Source organism: Pristis pectinata, chromosome 1 (assembly GCF_009764475.1).
Source record: "Pristis pectinata isolate sPriPec2 chromosome 1, sPriPec2.1.pri, whole genome shotgun sequence".
NCBI lineage: Eukaryota > Metazoa > Chordata > Chondrichthyes > Rhinopristiformes > Pristidae > Pristis > Pristis pectinata.
Window position 1 is genome coordinate 149,368,917 of NC_067405.1, and position 21,492 is coordinate 149,390,408.

Genomic DNA, 21,492 nt, shown 5'->3' on the forward strand with positions numbered 1-21,492 from the left:
ACCCCACACACTCCTCTTGCAGCCCCCCACACCCCCTTCACAGACCCCCCCGACACTGCCTCACTCCCCCTCACTGACCCCCCACACTGCCCCACTGCCCCCACACTGCCCATCACCCCCCACAGACCCTGCCACACTGCCCCACAACCCCCTCACAGAATCCCCCACACCCCCTCAGACCCCCCCACACTGCCCCACTCTCCCCTCAGATCCCCCATACCTCCCCACTCCCTCACTGAACCCCATGCTGCCCCTCACCCCCTCACAGTCCCACCACACTGCCCCTCTCCCCCTCACAGACCCTCCAAACTGCCCTTCACCCCCTCACAGACCCCCTGGAGACCGTTCCACTCCCCCTTCACAAACCCCCCACACTGCCCCACTCCCCCCTCAGTCCCACCACACTGCTCCACTCCCCCTCCCCCCTCCACACTGCACCTCACCCCACTCCCCCTCACAGACCCTCCACACTTTCCCTCAGCCCAATGATCCCCCACACTGCCCCACTCCCCCTCACTGCCCCAACACTACACCTCCCCTCACAGACCCTCCGCCACACTCCCCTCCCCTCACACTCCCCCCCCCACACCCCTCCCCCCCCACACGCCTTCCCCTCCTCACACTCCCCTCCTCTCACACTCCCCCTCCCCTCACACTCTGCCTCCCCTCTCCTCGCACTCCCCCTCCCCACACTCCCCCTCCCCACACTCCCCCTCCCCTCAGACCCCCCTCGCCTCACAGTCCCCCTCGCCTCCCCTCAGACTCCCCCTCCCCTCCCACTCCCCTTCCCCTAACCTCACACTACCCCTCACTGTTCCCCTCCCCCTCACTCTCCTCCACTCACTCCCCCTCCTCCTCTCACCCATTCCCCTCACACTCGCCCTCCCATCCCCCCACTCCCCCTCCCCTCACTCTCCCATCCCCCCTCCTCTCCCCTACCCCCCTCCCTCCCCCACCTCCCCTCCCCTCCCCCCCTCCTCCTCCCCCTCCCCTCCTCCTCTCCCCTACCCCCCTCCCTCCCCCTTCCACGTCCCCTCCCCCCATCCTCCCCTCCCCCCTCCTCTCCCTCCTCCCTCCCCTCCCTCCTTCTCCCTCCCCCTCCCCCCTTCCCCTCCCCCCTCTTCCCCTCCCCCCTCTTCCCCTCCCCCCTCCCTCCCCCTCTTCCCCTCCCCCTCCCTTCCCCTCCCTCCTCCTCCCCCTCCCTTCCCCTCCCTCCTCCTCCCCTCCCCCCCTCTTCCCCTCCCTCCCCCTCTTCCCCTCCCCTCCCTCCCTCTTCCCCTTCACCTCTTTCCCTCCCCTCCCTCCCCTCTTCCCACCTCCCCCCTCCCCTCCCTCCCCCCCCCCCCACCCCTCCCTCCCTCCCCCTCCCCCCCTCTTCCCCCTCCCCCTCTTCCCCCCTCCCCTCTTCCCCCTCCCCCCCTCCCCTCTTCCCCCCTCCCCCTCCCCCCTCCCCTCTTCCCCCCTCCCCTCTTCCCCCCCTCCCCTCTTCCCCCCCTCCCCTCTCCCCCCTCCCTCCCTCCCCTCCCTCTCCCCCCCTCCCCCCCCCCCTCCCCCCCTCCCCTCTTCCCCCCTCCCCCTCTTCCCCCCCCTCCCCTCCTCCCCCTCTTCCCCCCCTCCCCCTCCCCCTCTTCCCCCTCCCCTCTCCCCTCTTACCCCCTCCCCCTCTTCCCCCTCCCCCCTCCCCCTCTTACCCCCTCCCCTCCCCTCCTACCCCCTCCCCCTCTTCCCCTCCCCTCCCCTCCTACCCCCCTCCCCTCTTCCCCCCCCTCCCCCCCTCCCCTCTTCCCCCCCTCCCCTCTTCCCCCCCCTCCCCCTCCCCTCTTCCCCCCCCTCCCCCTCCCCCTCTTCCCCCCCCTCCCCTCTTCCCCCCCTCCCCTCCCCTCTTCCCCCTCCCCCTCCTCCCCTCTTCCCCCTTCCCCCCTCCCCCTCCTCCCCTCTTCCCCTTCCCCCCTCCCCCTCCTCCCCTCTTCCCCTCCCCCTCCTCCCCTCTTCCCCCCTCCCCCCCTCTTCCCCCTCCCCCCCTCCTCCCCCCCTCCCCCCTCCTCCCCTCCCCCCCCCTCCCCCCCCTCCTCCCCCTCCTCCCCTCCCCCCCTCCCCTCCCCCCCTCCTCCCCTCCCCTCCCCCTCCCTCCCCCCCCCCTCCCCTCCCCCCCCCCTCCCCTCCCCCCCTCCTCCCCTCCCCTCCCCCTCCCCTCCCCTCCCCCTCCCCTCCCCCCCTCCCCTCCCCCCCTCCCCCCTCCCCCCCCCCCCCTCCCCCTCCCCCCCCCCCCCCCCCCTCCCCCCCTCCCCCCCCCCCCCCCCTCCCCCCCCCCCTCCCCCCTCCTCCCCCCCTCCTCCCCCCCCCCCCCCCCTCCCCCCCCCCTCCCCCCCCCCTCCTCCCCCCCCCCCTCCCCCCCCCCCCCCCCCCCCTCCCCTCCCCCCCTCCCCCCCTCCCCCCTCCCCCCCTCCCCCCCTCCCCCCTCCCCCCCCTCCCCTCCCCCCCCTCCCCTCCTCCCCCCCCCTCCCCTCCCCTCCCCTCCCCCCCTCCCCTCCCCTCCCCTCCCCCCTCCCCTCCCCCCCTCCTCCCCCCCCCCCCTCCTCCCCTCCTCCCCCCCCCCCCCTCCTCCCCTCCTCCCCCCCCCCCTCCCCTCCCCTCCTCCCCCCTCCCCTCCTCCCCCTCCCCTCCTCCCCTCCTCCCCTCCCCTCCTCCCCCTCCCCTCCTCCCCCTCCCCTCCTCCCCTCCTCCCCTCCTCCTCCCCTCCTCCCCTCCTCCTCCCCTCCTCCTCCCCTCCTCCCCTCCTCCCCCTGCCCCACAAACCAATACACGCATTTTGACGGTCGTCAAACGCGGCTCGGTTACTTCCGGCGAGGCTCGGGTGTTTCCGGCGGGGCTCGGGTGTTTCCGGCGGGGCTCGGGTGTTTCCGGCGGGGCTCGGGTGTTTCCGGCGGGGCTCGGGTGCCGGTGCTGATGTTGTGACTTCACTATCAGAAGCGATTCGGTGCAAATCGAGCGGCTGCCGGGTGAGTGAGGGGAGGCCGGGAGCGGCCGCCAGGCCCAGCGCTCGGCTCCGCTGGGTAGTTGAGGGGGGTGAGAAGGATGGGGGAGTGTGAGATGAGGGGGGGTGAGGGGATGGGGGAGTGTGAGATGAGGGGGGGTGAGGGGATGGGGGAGTGTGAGATGAGGGGGGTGAGGGGATGGGGGAGTGTGAGATGAGGGGGGGTGAGGGGATGGGGGAGTGTGAGATGAGGGGGGTGAGGGGATGGGGGAGTGTGAGAGGAGGGGGGTGAGGATGGGGGAGTGTGAGATGAGGGGGGCGAGGGGATGGGGGAGTGTGAGAGGAGGGGGGTGAGGATGGGGGAGTGTGAGATGAGGGGGGTGAGGGGATGGGGGAGTGTGAGATGAGGGGGTGAGGGGATGGGGGAGTGTGAGATGAGGGGGGTGAGGGGATGGGGGAGTGTGAGATGAGGGGGTGAGGGGATGGGGGAGTGTGAGATGAGGGGGCGAGGGGATGGGGGAGTGTGAGATGAGGGGGGTGAGGGATGGGGGAGTGTGAGATGAGGGGGGCGAGGGGATGGGGGAGTGTGAGATGAGGGGGGTGAGGGGGGGATGAGGGGATGGACAGTAGAGCAAGATGATGGAGAAGCCATAGACTTGGTTCCTGTCACTGACTCTACTCCTGGCCAGCGACTGCCTCACTCCCCTCTGGCTACCAACTCCATTCTCCTCCCCTGGACTCCTCCCGGCCAGTGACTCTAACCCTTAGGCCACTAATTCCACTCTCAGACCATCAATGCCACCTCCTGGCCACTGATTCTGACCACCAACTCCACCCTCATTGCCACAGCCACAGACTCCGGCCGCTAATCCTGTAGCTGCTGGCTCTATCCACTGGTCATTGACTCCACCCCCAGTCCTCTGACTCCATCCTCTGGTCCTGTAGCCACCGATTCTGACCCTTAGTCCACTGGCCACTGACTCCAACCACGAGTCTACTGGTCATTGACTCCATCTTCAGTCCACTGATTCCATCCCCTAGTCCACTGGCCATCCACCTATCCAGTAGCAACCGATTCTATTCCCAGGCCACCCTGCCATCAAATTTGTAAGACTTGGCAAGTTGTACCGTACCTGTGCTGTACATGGTGGGCTGAAGGGCCTGTACCTGTGGAGTACTGTTCTGTGTTATAAAATAGCATTTCCATAAAACCTTTGAACATTAACTTATTACCATAGTCTTTTATTATTTAAAACTCAGAAATGTGCAAAAATATTCCAACAGTGTTTTATTTACATTTCTAAAACAAAGCTTATTGTTGAACAAAGTGTTTCAGGCATAGTCACACAGTGCAGAAACAGGCCCTTCAGACAAACTCATCCATGCCGACTAAGGTACCTTCCTGAGCCAGTCCCTTTTGCCTGCGTTTGGCCCGTATCCCTCTGAACCTTTCTGATCCATGGACCTGTCCAATGTCTTTTAAATGTTGTAATTGTACCCACCTCTACCACTGCCTCTGGCAGCTCATTCTATATACCCAACCCCTCTGTGTGGAGAATCTTGCCCTTCAGGTCCCTTTTAAATCTTTCGCCTCTCACCTTAAATCTATACTTCCTAGTTTTAGACTCCCCTACCCTGGGATAAAGACAGTGGCCATCCACCTTATCTTTGTCCCTCATGAGTTTATAAACCTCTATAAGGTCCCTCAGCTTCCTTTTCTCCAAAGAAGACTGTCTCAGCCTATCCAGTCTCTCCTTATAATTCAAGCCCTCTTGCCCTGGAAACATCCTCATGAATCTTTTTTGTATCATATTTAGCATAATCACATCCTTCTAATAGTAAGGTGACCAGAACTGTACACAATATACCAGGTGTGATTTCACCAATGTTTCGTACAGATATCCCAATTCTTGTACTTAATTCCCTGTTGGATGAAGGCAACCATAGAACCATACAGCACAAAACAGGCCCTTCGGCCCACCATGTTGTGCCGTCCATCAAACCACCCTCACATTATCTAACCCTTTCCTCCTGCATATCCCTCTATCTCATGTTCCTCCATGTGCCTATCCAACAAACTCTTGAACCTGTCCAATGTATCTGCCTCCACCACCACCCCAGGCAGTGCATTCCATGCACCAACCACTCTCTGGGTGAAAAACCTCCCCCTGACATCTCCCCTGAACCTCCCATCCATAACCTTAAAGCCATGCCCTCTTGTCTTGAGCATTGGTGCCCTGGGAAGGAGGTGCTGGCTGTCTACTCTATCTATTCCTCTCAATATTTTATATACCTCTATCATGTCTCCTCTCATCCTCTTCCTTTCCAGTGAATAAAGCCCTAGCACCTTAAGCCTTTCCTCATATTCCATATGCTGTAATCCAGGCAGCATCCTGGTAAATCTCCTCTACACCCTCTCCAACGCCTCCACATCCTTCCTATAATGCGGCTACCAGAACTGAACACAGTACTCTAAGTGTGGTCTAACCAGAGTTTTGTAAAGCTGAATCATCACTTCGCAGCTCTTAAACTCAATCCCACGATTTATGAAAGCTAACATCCCATAAGCCTTCTTAACTGCTCTATCCACCTGTGAGGCAACTTTCAATGAACTGTGAATATGAACCCCCAGATCCCTCTGCTCCTCCACACTGCCAAGTACCTTGCCATTTACCCAGTACTCTGTCCTGGAGTTTGTCCTTCCAAAGTGTACCACCTCACACTTCTCCGGATTGAACTCCATCTGCCACTTGTCAGCCCAGCTCTGCATCCTATCAATATCCCTCTGTAAGTTCTGACAGCCCTCCACACTATCCACAACAGCGCCGATCTTAGTGTCGTCCGCAAACTTACTAACCCAGCCTTCACCCCCTCATCTAAGTCATCTATAAATATCACAGAAAGTAGAGGTCCCAGAACCGATCCCTGCGGGACACCACTGGTTACTGCCTTCCAATCCGAGGGCACTCCTCCCACCACAACCCTCTGCTTTCTACATGCAAGCCAATTCCTAATCCACACAGCCAAGTTTCCCTGGATCCCTTGGCCTCTGACCTTCTGAAGAAGCCTACCATGAGGAACCTTATCAAACGCCTTACTAAAATCCATATAGACCACATCCACCGCACTACCCTTGTGAAGGCGGACTAAGCATGCCTAGTCCACCTTCACCACCTTGTGTACCTGTGTCGCCACCTTCAGGAAATTATGTACTTGTACCCCTAAGTATCTCTATTATACAACACTCTCCAGGGTCCTGTCATTGATTCTGTAAGTCCTGCCCTGGTTTACTTTCCCAAAATGCGCTTTATGCTTACCTGAGTTAAATTCCTTGGCCCATTTCCCCGTTGACCTAGATTTTGTTGTAACCTTAAACAACCTTCTTCACTGTCCTTCATTCCTCCAATTTTGGTCATCTGCAAACTGACTAACCCATATTTTCATCCAACTCATTAATATGTATGACAAACAAGAGGGAACCCTGATCCCTGCAATACACCACTCGTCACAAGCCTCCAATCTGAAAAACAACCCTGCACTACCACCCTCTGACTACTTCCACCAAGCCAATTTTGTATCCAGTTGGCTAGCTGGCCCAGGATTCTGTGATCTCACCTTCTGGACCAAACTACCATGTGGAACGTTGTCTACATGGAATTTAGCAGGGCTGTTAATGATGTCTACTGCCCTGCCCTTGTCAATTCTCTTAGTCACCTCGTCAAAAAACTCAATCATATTTGTGAGACATGATTTCCCATGCACGAAGCCATGCTGACTCTCTCTCATCAGTCTATGCCTTTCCAAATACAGATAGTTCCTGTCTCTGAAAATCCCCTCCAATAACTTTCCCACCTCTGACGTTAGGCTCCCCAGCCTGTAGTTTTCTGGCTTGTGCTTACAGCCCATCGTAAATAAAGGCACAACATTAGCCACCCTCCAGATTTCCCGTATTTCACCCGTGGCTAAGGAAGATACAAAGATATCTGCCAGGGTCCTTGCAATTTTTTTTCCCTGCTTCCCACAACATCCTAGTATATACCTGGTCAGGCCCTGGCGATTTATCCACCTTTATACACCTCCAACATGTCCTCCTCAAAGTCAAAGTCAAGCTTATTGTCATATGCACAAGTACACGTGTGCACAGGTGCAATGAAAAACTTACTTGCAGCAGCATCACAGGCACAGAGCATCAGATAAGCAGTATTCACGAGAAAAACAAACATAAATTAAACAAAATTTTTACGTAATTGTAACAAAAATCACCAAGTCCATTTTAGTGCAAAGTGATCAAACTGGTCATAGTGTTGCTAAACTGCAGTGATTATGGTTGTGTAGGTTGGTCCAAGAACTGAATGGTTGAAGGGAACCTGGTGTGTGGGACTTAAGGCTTCTGTACCTCCTGCCTGATGGTAGCTGCGAGAAGATAGTGGGGATCTTTGATGATGGATGTTGCCTTCCTGAGGCAACACCTCCTGTAGATACTCCCGATGGTGGGGAGGGATGTGCCCGTGATGTACTGGATGAAGTCCACTACTCTCTGTAGCTTCTTACATTCCTGCACATTTGAATTGCCATACCAGACCATGATGCAACCAGTCAGAATACTTTCATCAGTACATCTGTAGAAGTTTGTTAGAGTGTTCGGTGACAAACCGAATCTCCTTAACCTCCAAAGAAAGTAAAGATGCTGGCGTGCCTTCCTTGTGATTGCATCTATGTGCTGGGCCCAGTGTAGGTTGACTGATATGTTACCACGCAAGAATTTAAAGCTGCTGACTCTCTCCACTGCCGATCCCCCAGTGTAGACTGGCGCATATTCGCCCTCCTTCCCCTTCCTGAAGTCAACAATCAGCTCTTCAGTTTTACTGATGTTGAGCGAGAGTAAATACTTGTAATATTGCTATGGTTCAGGACATCACTGTTCTCTTCCCTGAATTCCCTAGCTTCCATAACCTTCTGCATATTAAGTATTTTTTTAACTTTCTTTACTACTGTAATTACTTCTTATAACCTGATGATCAAACTTTTAGTCATCTGCCATAATATATCTTATTGTAGCTTGGCATCAGTTTTGACAACATCCGATGGTGTGCCTTAAGGCTTTTACTTTGTTAGGGGTGTAAATACAAATTGTCGTCATTGTGTGATCTTTATCATGATTTATGGCATTGCAGTTTTTAAATCAGCTGCAAATTTCTAATTTGTACTATATAAACCCATACAAGTTGCAGTTATAAGAAAAGGGAACATCATGTCTTAATTGCAATTGAACAGTACAGCATAGTACTGGCCCTTCACCTATATAAACATCTACTCCATGATCACTCTAACCCTTCCCTCCTGCACAGCCCATAACTCTCTATTTTTCTTGCATCCATGTGCCTATCCAAGAGTCCTTTAAATTTCCCTATGGTATCAGCCTCTACCATCACCCCTGGCAGTGCTTTCCAGGCACCCACCACTCTCTGTGTAAAACAAAACTACCTCTGACATCTCCCCTAAACTTTCCTCCTCTGACCTTAAACTGATGTCCTCTGGTATTGGCCATTACCGCCCTGGGGAAAAGTTGTTGGCTGTCCACTCTATCTATGTCCCTTATAATCTTTTATACCCCTATCAAGTCACCTCTCATCTTGCATCACTCCAAAGGGAAAACCCCTAGCTTGCTCAACCTTTCCTCATAAGACATATTCTCTAATCCAGGCGGCATCCTGGTAAATCTCTGTTATCTTTTGGAGAAGGTAACAAGAAGAGCTGATAAGCCTTCCTTTCAGAGAATGATCATATGGAATCCCAGAAATATTGCATCAAGGAAGGAGAGCATTGAGGTCGTTGTGTCCATGTCAGATCTGTGCAAGAGCAATTCATCCAGTCAATCTCCCCACCCTCTCTCCAAGTCCCTCCTTTTTTTTTCTTTTAAAATGTTCCTGTTCCTCTTTGAACACTACAACTGAGCATGTCTCCACTACTCTCCCTGCCAGTGTGCTCCAGATCTTGGCCCCTCTCTGCATAATAGGTGTTTTCCTTCATTTCACTTTTGGTTCTTTTGCCAGACGCTTTCATCCCAGATTCCCTGGTTCTTGACCCCAACTCCACCAATGGGAACAGTTTCTCTCTATGTACTTTCTCTGCTCCTCTCATGATTTAAGTACGTCTATCAGATTCCCTCACAACCTCTGTTCCAATGAGAACCATTCCAGCTTCTCCAGTCTATCATCATAACTAAAGTCCTTCATCCCAGAATCTTTGTGGTAAAATCACTGCTGCATCTTCTCTAGGGCCTTCACATCTTTTCTAGAGCCCGGGACTGGATTCAGTACTGCAGGGTTTCATGACACTAAACATGGATGCACAGTGATCATAAGAAACAGAAGCAGGAGCAGGCCATTTGGCACCTTCTAGTCTCCACCCTATCATGCATTCTGTTTGTTCTCTCCAACCCTCTGCCTTTTCCTCAACTTAAAACATGTCAGAATTCTGTTTATCCCAGTTCTGATGAAAGGTCATTGACCTGAAACATTGACTTTAATCCTCTCTCATGGAATCCTTCCTGGCCTGCTGAGTCACGAGAGACTGCAGATGCTGGAAGTCTGGAGCAACACACACACAATGCTGGAGGAACTCAGCGGGTCAGGCAGCATCTGTGGAGGGAAATGGACAGTCGACGTTTTGGGCCAAGACCCTTTTTTTGCCACTAGATTCCTTTCATCACCCTTCTCTGTTACCTCTTTAAAATGACGGAGGCTGCACCGAAAAGAGAGGGAGAATGGGGGATAAGGTGAGTGGGAATAGTAAGGTGAGAGGACAGAAGAGTGAAGGGGGTTTCGGGGAGAGGATAATTGACAGTGGGCTAGGAGACAGAGGAAGAAGAAAGACAAACCAGGGCAGGACTTGCACAGTGAATGGTAGGGCCCTGTGGAGTGTTGAAGAACAGAGGGACATAGGGGTTCAGGTGCATAGCTCCCTGAAAGTGGCAGTGACACAAGTATACAAGTTGGCAAAGAAGGCATTTGGCGTGCTTGCCTTCATCAGTCAGGATATAGAGTACAGGAGTTGGGATGTCATGTTACAGCTGTACAAGAAATTGATAAGGCCTTTTCTCCTTGGAGCGACAGAGGTTGAGGGGGAACCTGATAGAGGTATATAAGATGATGAGAGGCATTGATCAGGTAGATAGTCAGAGGCTTTTCCCCAGGGCTGAAATGGTGGCCACAAGAGGACATAGGTTTAAGGTGCTGGGGGGTAGGTATAGAGGAGATGTCAGGGAGTGGTGAGTTTGTGGAATGGGCTGCCGGCAACAGTGGTGGAGGCGGATACGATAGGGTCTTTTAAGAGACTTGGATAGGTACACGGAGCTGAGAAAAATAGAGGGCTATGGGTAAGCCTAGTAATTTCTAAGGTAGGGACATGTTCGGCACAGCTTTGTGGGCTGAAGGGCCTGAATTGTTCTGTAGGTTCTCTATGTTTCTATTTGGAGTACTGCATGAGGGTTATGTTAAGGTTCGCTGTAGGAAGGATGTCATTAAACTGGAATGGGTACAAAAAAGATTTATGTTACTGGGATGGGAAGATTTGAGTTAGAAGGAGAGGCTGGAGAGGCCAGGACTTTTTCCTCTGGAATGTAGGAGACCGAGGGGTCACCTTATGGAGGTTTATACAATCACGAGAGGCATCGATACGGTGGGTGGTCACAGTCTTTTCCCCAGGGTGGGGGAGTCTTAAACTAGAGGGCATAGGTTTAAAATGAGTGGAAAGAAACCTGAGGGGCAATTTTTCACACACAGGGTGGTCAGAACAGGCTGTCAGAGGAAGAGTTAGAGATGGATACAAATACGGCATTTAAAAGACATTTGAACAGGTATGTGGAGAGGAAAGGTTTAGAGGGATATGGGGCAAACTCAGGCAAGTGGGGTTAACTCAGTTAGGCAACTTGGTCTGCGTGGATGAGTTGGGTTGAGGGCCTGTTTCTATGCTGTATAGCTCTATGACTCTATTAGGGAGGGAATGAGAGGGCTTGCAAGGCACAGAGAATGTGGGGCAGAGATTTAGTGACGGGTGTGAAAGAAAGAATCTCCATGGGATAGACAAAAAGAGAGAGGGTGGAGAGAGTTGAGAATGGGTATGTCAGATGTTGAAGCAGGCAAAATGTGTGCCAAAGTGGGGAGAGCACATGGGTGGTTGGGGGTATAAAGAGAGTGACCTGTGGTGGGGTGGGATACACTGAGATAAGATAAGATATCTTTATTAGCCACATGTACATCGAAACGCACAGTGAAATGCATCTTTGCGTAGAGTGTTCTGGGGGCAGCCCGCAAGTGTCGCCACGCTTCCGGCGCCAACATAGCATGCCCACAACTTCCTAACCCGTACGTCTTTGGAATGTGGGAGGAAACCAGAGCACCCGGAGGAAACCCAGACAGTCAAGGAGCTCTGGGTTGCTGGCACTATAATAGCGTTACACTAACCACTACACTACCGTGCCTGCATATTTACTGTATATGTTAAGTTTGCAAATGACACTAAAATAGATAGTGTCATTGACATTGAAGATGGTTATCAGGATTTACAGGAAGAATATAACAGTGGTAGGGATAGCCTGGGATAGGGAGAGGCAGAGAGAGAGAAATGGTAGGATGGGGGAAGAGAGAATGTTGCAGGTGGTGAGACAATGGGGGGGGGATGACAGGCTTGAGCAAGATTGTGAGGTGGGAATGAGGTGAATGATTTTATGCTGATGATGTGACTGGTGGACTGTGATCTCACATTGTGATTAGAGTTGGCGGCATCTGTTTTTCTAGGTCAATGACCAATTGTGTGTTTCTCCTTTGATGTTTTCTCCAAAGTTATGCATGGAACTACCATGTAAATTATATTTGAAGTTGTGGTAACGAGCTGGATTGATCAGGTATAGTTTAAATGCACATCCCTATTGTATAAGGTAATAAGGAAATGGAGGAGGGTATTTAGTCCTTAGATGTGCTTTTATTGCATGAGCTGGGATTAGTTTAGATTGGTATCATGGTCGGTATCGATATGGTGGGCCGAAGGGCCTGTTCCTGTGCTGTATTGTTCTATGTTCAATGAGATCATGGTTGGTTGTGATCTAATTTCATTAATCCACCCTTCCCCCATACCCATTAGTAGCTTTCGTTTAAAAAAAAGTCTACCAAACTGAAGTTTCAAATCATTAACCTTTCACCTATATCAATTGCCTTTTGTGGAAGAGAGTTCGAAATTTCTACTATACTTTACTCTTAGAAATGTTTCCTAATTTCATACCCAAAGGTTTAATTTCTTGATCATGTTACCTCACCTGGACTTTGCAGCTTTTGGAAATAGTTTCTTTATATTCACTGTATGATCTCTTTAATATTTCAAAAACTTCGATGAAATTATCTCTAAATCTGCTACATTCCAGTGGATACTAGTTTGCGCATTCTCACTTTCTACTTTATCCCAACTTTCTTTCCCAATTCTGATGAAGTGTATCAGACAGGAAACATTAACTGTTTCTGTTTCTATAGACGGTGTCTGAGTCAAATTCCTATCATTTACTATATATGTTAAGTTTGCAGATGACACTAAAATAGATAGTGTCACTGACATTGAAGATGGTTATCAGGATTTACAGGATCTTGGATTATCAGGATCTTGATCAACTGGGTAAGTGGGCCAAGGAATGGTAAATGGAGTTTAATTTGGAAAAGTGCAAGGTGTTGCATTTTGGGAAGACAAATGAAGGTATGACTTTCACAATGAATGGTAGGGCCCTGGGGAATGTTGAAGGACAGAGGGACCAAGGAGTACAAGTACATGATTCCCTGAAAGTGGCATCAGAAGTGGTGAAGAAAGCTTCATCAGTCAGGACATTGAGTTAAGTTGGGAAGTTATGTTGCAGTTGTACAAGACGCTGGTGAGGCCACATTTGGAACGTTGTGTTTAGTTTCAGTCACCCTGCTAAAGGAAAGATGCTGTTAAGCTGGAAAGAGTGCAGAGGAGATTTACAAGGATGTTGCTGGGAGATGAGGGACTGAGTAATGGAGAAAGGTGTGCAGATTGGGACTTCTTTCTTTAGAGTGTAGGAGAATGAAGGGTGATCTTATAGAGGTGTATAAAATCATGAGGGGCATAGACAGGGTGAACGTCACACATTCTTTTTCCTAGGGTTGGGGAATCTCGAACTAGAGGGCGTAGGTTTAAGGTGAGAGAAGAGAGATTTAATAGGAACCTGAGGGGCAACTTTTTCACCCAGAGAGTGTTCAGTAGATGGAATGAGCTGCCAGAGGAAGTGGTTGAGGCAAGTTCATTAACAACATTTAAAAGGTACTTGGACAGGTACATGGATAGAACACAGAACAATACAGGCACTTCAGCCCACAATGTTGTGCCGACCCTTCTAACTATCTAACCCCTTCCTCCCGCATATCCCTCTATTTTAAATTCCTCCATATGCTTATCTAGTAATCTCTTGAATTTGACCAATGTACCTGGCTCCACCACCACCCCAACCGCACTCTGGGTAAAAAACCTTCCTGCATGGAAAATATTTAGAGGGATATGGGCCAAATGTTTAGAGGATATGGGCCAAATGTGGGCAAATGGGACTAGTTTAGGCGGGAATCTAGGTTAACATGGGCCATTTGGGCCGAATGTCCCATTTCTGTGCTGTATGACTCTGCTGTAGTTGTGGACAACCTTCCTCACTATTCTCAACACCACCAGTTTTCTTGTCATCTTGCCAACTTATGAATCATACCTCCTATATTCGCATCCAATTTGTAAATATATATCACAAACAGCAAAAGTTCCAACACTAAACTATTGTAGTACATCACTAATCATAGACTTCCAATCAGAAAAACCTCCTTCCACCACTACCCTCTGCCTCCTATCACCAAGCCAATTTTGAATCCTGTTAGCCTTCTAGCCTTGGATACCTTGTGCATTAACCATAGGACCATACAGCACAAAACAGGCCCTTCGGCCCACCATGTTGTGCCGTCCATCAAACCACCCTCACACTATCTAACCCTTTCCTCCCGCATATCCCCCCATCCCACACTCCTCCATATGCCTATCCAACAAGCTCTTGAACCTGTCCAATGTATCTGCCTCCACCACCACCCCAGGCAGTGCATTCCATGCACCAACCACTCTCTGGGTGAAAAACCTCCCCCTGACATCTCCCCTGAACCTCCCACCCATAACCTTAAAGCCATGCCCTCTCATCTTGAGCATTGGTGCCCTGGGAAGGAGGCGCTGACTGTCTACTGTATCTATTCCTCTCAATATTTTATATACCTCTATCATGTCTCCTCTCATCCTCCTCCTTTCCAGTGAATAAAGCCCTAGCACCTTAAGCCTCTCCTCATATTCCATATGCTCTAATCCAGGCAGCATCCTGGTAAATCTCCTCTACATCCTCTCCAAGGCCTCCACATCCTTCCTATAATGTGGCGACCAGAACTGAACACAGTACTCTAAGTGTGGTCTAACTAGAGTTTTGTAAAGCTGCATCATCACTTCGCGGTTCTTAAACTCAATCCCATGATTTATGAAAGCTAACATCCCATAGGCCGCCTTAACTGCTCTATCCACCTGTGAGTGGATAACCTCTGGACTAGCTGACCATGCAGGACCTTGTCAAATGCCTTATGAAAGTCCATAAAGACAACATCTACCATCCTTCCTTCATCAGTTTCCCTTGTTACCTCCTCGGGTTTAGATGAAGCAAAAGGGTTTCTTAAATCAGTATGTAGATAGTCCAACTAGAGGAGGGGCCATACTGGACCTGGTATTGGGAAATGAGCCTGGCAGGTCACTAACGTTTCAGTGGGAGAAAATTTAGGAAATAGTGGTCACAACTCCTTCTTTAAAATAACTATGAATAAGGATAAGTATGGGCCTTGCAGGAGAGTGTTAAATTGGGGCAGGACAATTATGAGAATGTTACTCAAGAACTAAGGGGAGTTAATTAGGAACAGCTGTTTTTGGGGAAATCCACATTTGACATCTGACATGGGCCCATTGTTGTTTGTCATCTATGTCAATGATTTGGATAAGAATGTACAGGGCATGGTCAGTAAGTTTGCAGATGACACTAAAATTGGCGGTATAGTAGACAATGAAGAAGGTTATCAAAAATTACAGGGGATCTTGATCAGCTGAGTAAGTGGGCCAAGGAGTGGCAAACTGGGTTTAATTCAGATAAATGCGAGGTGTTGCATTTTGGAAAGTCAATTCCAGGTAGGACTATCCACAGTGAATGGCAGGGCCCTGGGAAGTGTTGCAGAACAGAGGGGCCTTGGTTCACTAGAAGAGGAGTCTCAGGTAGACAGGGTGGTGAAAAAGGCTTTTGGTATGCTGGCCTTCATCAGTCAGAGCATTGAGTATAGAAGTTGGGATGTTATGTTGTTGTTGTACAGGATGTTGGTGAGGCCACATTTGGAATATTGTGTTCAGTTTTGGTCACCCCGCTATAGGAAAGATGCCATTAAGCTGAAAAGTGCGCAGAGGTGATTTAAAAGGATGTTGAGGGATTGAGTTATGGAGAGAGGTTGAACAGGGTGTAGGAGACTGACAGGTAACCTTATAAAGATGTATAAAATCATGAGGGGCATAGATAGGGTGAATGCACTCAGTCTTTTTCCCAGAGTTAGGATATCAAGAACTAGAGGGCATGTTTAAGGTGAGAGAGCATGGATTTAAGAGGAACATGAGGGGTAATTTTTTTTACACAGAAGATAGTGTAGTGAGCGGGCACGGTAGTGGCTACGGTAGTTAGCATAACATTATTACAGCGCCAGCGGCCCGGGTTCAATTCCTGTCGCTGTCTGTAAGGAGTTTATACGTTCTCCCCGTGTCTGCATGGGTTTCCTCCGGATGCTCCGGTTTCCTCCCACATTCCAAAGATGTACAGGTTAGGAAGTTGTGGGCATGCTATGTTGGCACCAGAAGCATGACGACACTTGCAGGCTGCCTCGCAAAACACTCTCCGCAAAAGATGCATTTCACTGTGTATTTCGATGTAGACGTGACTAATAAATATATCTTATCTTATCCATGTGGAATGAGCTGCCAGAGGATAACATCTTTTAGAAGACAGTTGGACAGGTACATGGATTGGAAAGGTTTAGAAGGTTATGGGCCAAACACTGGCAAATGACACTGGCAAATGGCACTAGCTTGGATGGGGCATCTTGGTCAGCATGGACCAGTTGGGCTGAAGGGCCTGTTTCTGTGCTGTATGACTCTATGTGGAGGGTGTTTAAAGACCGACTGCACAGAGTACAGGACAGGTATGTTCTAGTATGAAGGAAGGACAAGGATGGCAAGGTAAGGGAACCTTGGATTATGAGAGAGGTGCTGAATTTAGTCATGAAAAGGAAGTGTATGTAAGGTATAGGATGTTAAAATCGAACAGGATTATAAGGAAGCTAGAAAGAACTCCAGAAAAGAATTAGGAGAGCCAGATGGGGCCATGGAAAGTCCTTGACGAGTAGGATTAAAGAGAATCTCAAGGCATTCTATACATACATCAAGAGCAAGTGGATAACTAAGGGAGAGGGTAGGACCACTCAAGGGTAAAGGAGGGAACATGTGCTTGGAGGCGAAGATGTGGGTGAGGTCCTGAATGAGTACTTTGTGTTGGTATTTACCAAGGAGACATGTGGAGGACAGTGAAATTAGTGTAGAATGTGCTAATATGCTAGGGCATTTTGAGATAAAGAGGTAATGTTGGGTCCTTGACCAAGACCTTTGTGTCCTCTCTAGCCACAGATGAGGACTGGCAAGTAGCTAATGTTGTTCCATTGCTCAAGAAGGGAAATAGGTATAATCCTGGAAACTAGAGGGTGCTATAGCAGGATAGAGGTGGAGGAAAGAGAGGAGGGGGAGTTGCATTTCTGATCAAAGGAGAACATCATGGCAGTAGTCCGAGATAAAATTACTGAGGGATCGTCTCGTGAAGGTGGAGCTGAGAAATAAAAAGGGGGTGGTCACCTTGTTGAGATTATACTGTAGGCCCCCTAATAATCAACGGGAATTAGCGGAACAAATCTGCAGAGAGATTGCAAAAAGTTGCAAGAATAATACGGTTGTCATAGTAGGACATTTTAACTTTCCTAATATTGACTGGGACTGCTATAGTGCTAAGGGCTTTGATGGGGTGGAATTTGTTAAGTGTGTTCAGGAAAGTTTCCTCAGGAGACGTACAGAAGACACTACTAGGGAGAGGGCAAAGCTTGACCTATCTTGGGAAATGGGGCAGGACAAGTGACTGAGGTTTCAGTGAGGGAGCACTTTGGGACCAGTGAACTATAGTTTTATTAGTTTTAAATTAGTTATGGAAAGGGATAGATCTGGTTGACAAGTTAAAGTTCTATATTGGAGCAAGGCAGATTTTGACGGTATTAGACAGGGAGTAGCAAAAGTTGATTGGAGTAGGTTGTTTGCAGGCAAAGGGACATCTGGCCAGTGGGAGGCTTTTACGAGTGAGATTTTGAGAGTTCAAGATCTACGCATTCCTGTTGGTGTGAAGGGCAAGGCTGGCAGGAGTAGGGAACCCTGGATGATGAGGGATATTGAGGCTCTAGTCAGGAAAAAGGCAGCTGGGATCATGTGAATCCCTGGAGGAGTATTGGGGATGAAGGAGTATACACAAGGAGGAAATCAGAAGGACAAAAAGGGGGCATGAGATAGCTTTGGCAGAGAAGATAAAGGAGAATCCAAAGAGATTTGATATTTAGGGAAAAATAGTAACTAGAGAGAGAATAAGTGGACATCTTTGTGTGGAGCTGCAGGAGATGGATGAGGTCATCAATGAATATTTCTCCTTTTACCATGGAGAAAGGCATGAAGACTTCAGATAGTTAATGGGAACCCTATCTATTCTGTTCCTATAATGCGACAACCAGTACTGCACACAATTCTCCAGGTGTGGTCTAACCAGCATTTGTTGCAATGTAACATGCCAACCCCAAGGTCCCTCAGTTCATCAACATTTGTTAGTGCCCTACCATTCACGTTCTACCACTAGTTGAGTCCCCAAAATCAATCACCTCACACTTGTTAGGATAAAATTCCTTCTGCCAACATTCTGCCCAACTTTCCACGTGATCCAGATACTGCTGTAGCCTTAGATGACCTTGCTTGTTATCACCACACCACCAATTTTCATGTCATGGAGTCATACAGCATGGACACTAGCCCTTCAGCCCAACTGGACCATACTGATCAAGATTCCCATCTAAGCAAGTTCCATTTGTCTGCGTTTGGCTCATATCCCTCTAAACATTTCCTATCCATGTACCTGTCTAATTATCTTTTAAATGGTATTAATGTAACTGCCTCAACCATTTCCCCGGCAGCTCATTCCATATACTGTCCACTCTCCGGGTGAAAAAGTTGCTCCTCAGGTTCCTATTAAATCTTTCCCCTCTCACCTCAGATTATTATTTAAATGGTGAAAGATTGCAGCATGCTGTTGTGCAGAAAGACTTGGGAGCGCTTGTGTGTGAATCGCAAAAGTTGGTTTGCAGGTGCAACAGGTTATCAAGAAGGCAAATGGAACGTTGGCCTTCATTGCTGGAGGGATTGAATTTAAGAGCAGGGAGGTTATGCTGCAACTGTACAGGGTACTGGTGAGGCTGCACTTGGAGTACTGCGTGCAGTTCTGGTCTCTGTACTTGAGGAAAGATATACTGGCTTTGGAGGTGGTGCAGAGGAGGTTCACCAAGTTGGTTCTGGAGATGAGGGGGTTAGCCTATGAGGAGAGATTGAGTCGCCTGGGACTGTACTTGCTGGAATTCAGAAGAATGAGAGGGGATCTTATAGAAACATATAAAATTATGAAAGGGATAGATAAGATAGAGGCAGGAAGGTTGTTTCCACTGGTAGGTGAGACTAGAACTAGGGGACATAGCCTCAAGATTTGGGGAAATAGATTTAGGACAGAGGTGAGGAGAAACTGCTTTTCCCAGAGAGTTGTGAATCTGTGGAATTTTCTATCCAAGGAAGCAGTAGAGACAACCTCATTAAATAGATTTAAGACACAGTTAGATAGATTTTTGCACAGTAGGGGAGTTAAGGGTTATGGGGAAAAGGCAGGTAGCTGGATCTGAGTCCACAGCCAGATCAGCCATGATCTTATTGAATGGCAGAGCAGGGTCGACGGGTCAGATGGCCGACTCCTGCTCCTATTTCTTATGTTCTTATGTAAACCTATGCCCTCTAGTTCTTGATTCCCCAGCCCTGGGAAAAAGACTGTGCACATTCACCCTATCTATGCCCCCCTTGATTTTATACATCTCTACAAGATCACCCCTCATTTTCCTGTGCTCCAGTGAATAAAATTCCAACCTGCTCAACCTCTCTGTATAACTCAGTCCCTCGAGTCCCGGCAACATCCTCGTAAATCTCCTCTGCACTCTTTCCTACAGCAGGGCGACCAACACTGAACACAATATTCCACATGTGGCCTCACCAACATCTTGTACAACTGCAACATAACTTTCCAACTTCTATACTCAATGCTCTGACTGATGCAGGTCAGCATGCCAAAAGCCTTTTTCACTACCCTATTAACCTGCAATGCCACTTTCAGAAAACCATGTACTTGTACTCCTTAGTCTCTCTGTTCTACAACACTCCCCAGAGCCCTGACTGTGAATGTCCTACCCTGATTTGTCTTCCCAGAATGCAACACCTCACACTTAACCAAATTGAGAGGGCTTTTACCAATATGTTCGAGTCCTTTCTAGCCACAGGCGAGGTCCCGGGGGACTGGCAAGTAGCTAATGTTATTCCATTATTCAAGAAGGGAAATAGGGATAATCCTAGTAACTATAGACTGGTGAGTCTCACGTCTGTGGTAGGGATGTTACTGGAGAGGATCCTTATGGATAAGATTTCTAAGCATTTGGAACGCCATAGCCTGAATGGGGACAGTCAGCATGGCTTTACCATAGAACCATACAGCACAAAACAGGCCCTTCGGCCCACCATGTTGTGCCGTCCATCAAAACACCCCCACGCTACCTAACCCCTTCCTCCCACATATCCCCCCATCCTACACTCCTCCATATGCCTATCCAACAAGCTCTTGAACCTGTTCAATGTATCTGCCTCCACCACCACCCCAGGCAGTGCATTCCATGCACCAACCACTCTCTGGGTGAAAAACCTCCCCCTGTCATCTCCCCTGAACCTCCCACCCATAACCTTAAAGCTATGCCCTCTCATCTTGAGCATTGGTGCCCTGGGAAGGAGGCGCTGACTGTCTACTGTATCTATTCCTCTCAATATTTTATCTACCTCTATCATGTCTCCTCTCATCCTCCTCCTTTCCAGTGAATAAAGCCCTAGCACCTTAAGCCTCTCCTCATATTCCATATGCTCTAATCCAGGCAGCATCCTGGTAAATCTCCTCTACACCCTCTCCAACGCCTCCACATCCTTCTTATAATGAGGCAACCAGAACTGAACACAGTACCCTAAGTGTGGCCTAACTAGAGTTTTGTAAAGCTGCATCATCACCTCGTGGCTCTTAAACTCAATCCCGCGATTTATGAAAGCCAACATCCCATTGGCCTTCTTAACTGCTCTTTCCACCTGTGAGGCAACTTTCAATGAACTGTGAATATGAACCCCCAGATCCCTCTGCTCCTCCACACTGCCAAGTACCTTGCCATTTACCCAGTACTCTGCCCTGGAGTTTGTCCTTCCAAAGTGTATCACCTCACACTTCTCCGGATTGAACTCCATCTGCCACTTGTCAGCCCAGCTCTGCATCCTATCAATATCCCTCTGTAAGCTCCGACAGCCCTCCACACTATCCACAACACTGCCTATCTTAGTGTCGTCCGCAAACTTACTAACCCAGCCCTCCACCCCCTCATCTAAGTCATCTATAAATATCACAAAAAGTAGAGGTCCCAGAACCGATATCTGCGGGACACCACTAGTCACTGCCTTCCAATCCGAGGGCACTCCTTCCACCACAACCCTCTGCTTTCTACATGCAAGCCAATTCCTAATCCACACAGCCAAGCTTCCTTGGATCCCTTGGCCTCTGACCTTCTGAAGAAGCCTACCATGAGGAACCTTATCAAACGCCTTACTAAAATCCATGTAAACCACATCCACCGCACTGCCCTCATCAATCTTCCTGGTCACCTCCTCAAAGAACTCTATCAGACTTGTGAGGCAAGATCTTCCCTTCACAAAGCCATGCTGGCTGTCCCTAATCAGTCCATGATTCTCTAGGTGTTCATAAATCCTATCCCTTAGAATCCTTTCTAACAGCTTACCCACCACAGACGTGAGACTCACCGGTCTATAATTCCCTGGCCTATCCCTATTACCTTTTTTGAACAAGGGGACAACATTCGCAACCCTCCAATCCTCTGGAACCATCCCTGTGGACAACGAGGATTCAAAGATCCTTACCAGCAGTTCAACAATCTCCTCCGTAGCCTCTAAAAGCAGTCTGGGGAAAATCCAGTCAGGCCCTGGAGATT

At 49.8% G+C, this 21,492-nt stretch overlaps 1 protein-coding gene across 1 annotated transcript in view; it reads left to right on the forward strand.

Annotated features, from left to right (window-relative positions):
* Positions 1 to 2,911: 2,911 nt before the first annotated feature.
* Positions 2,912 to 21,492, forward strand: part of tmem63c (transmembrane protein 63C) — a 191,297-nt gene continuing 172,716 nt past the window's right edge. Inside the window, exon 1 of the mRNA XM_052030866.1 lies at positions 2,912 to 2,999. The gene's annotated coding sequence lies outside the window, so the exon portion shown is untranslated. The remainder of the gene's footprint in view (positions 3,000 to 21,492) is intronic.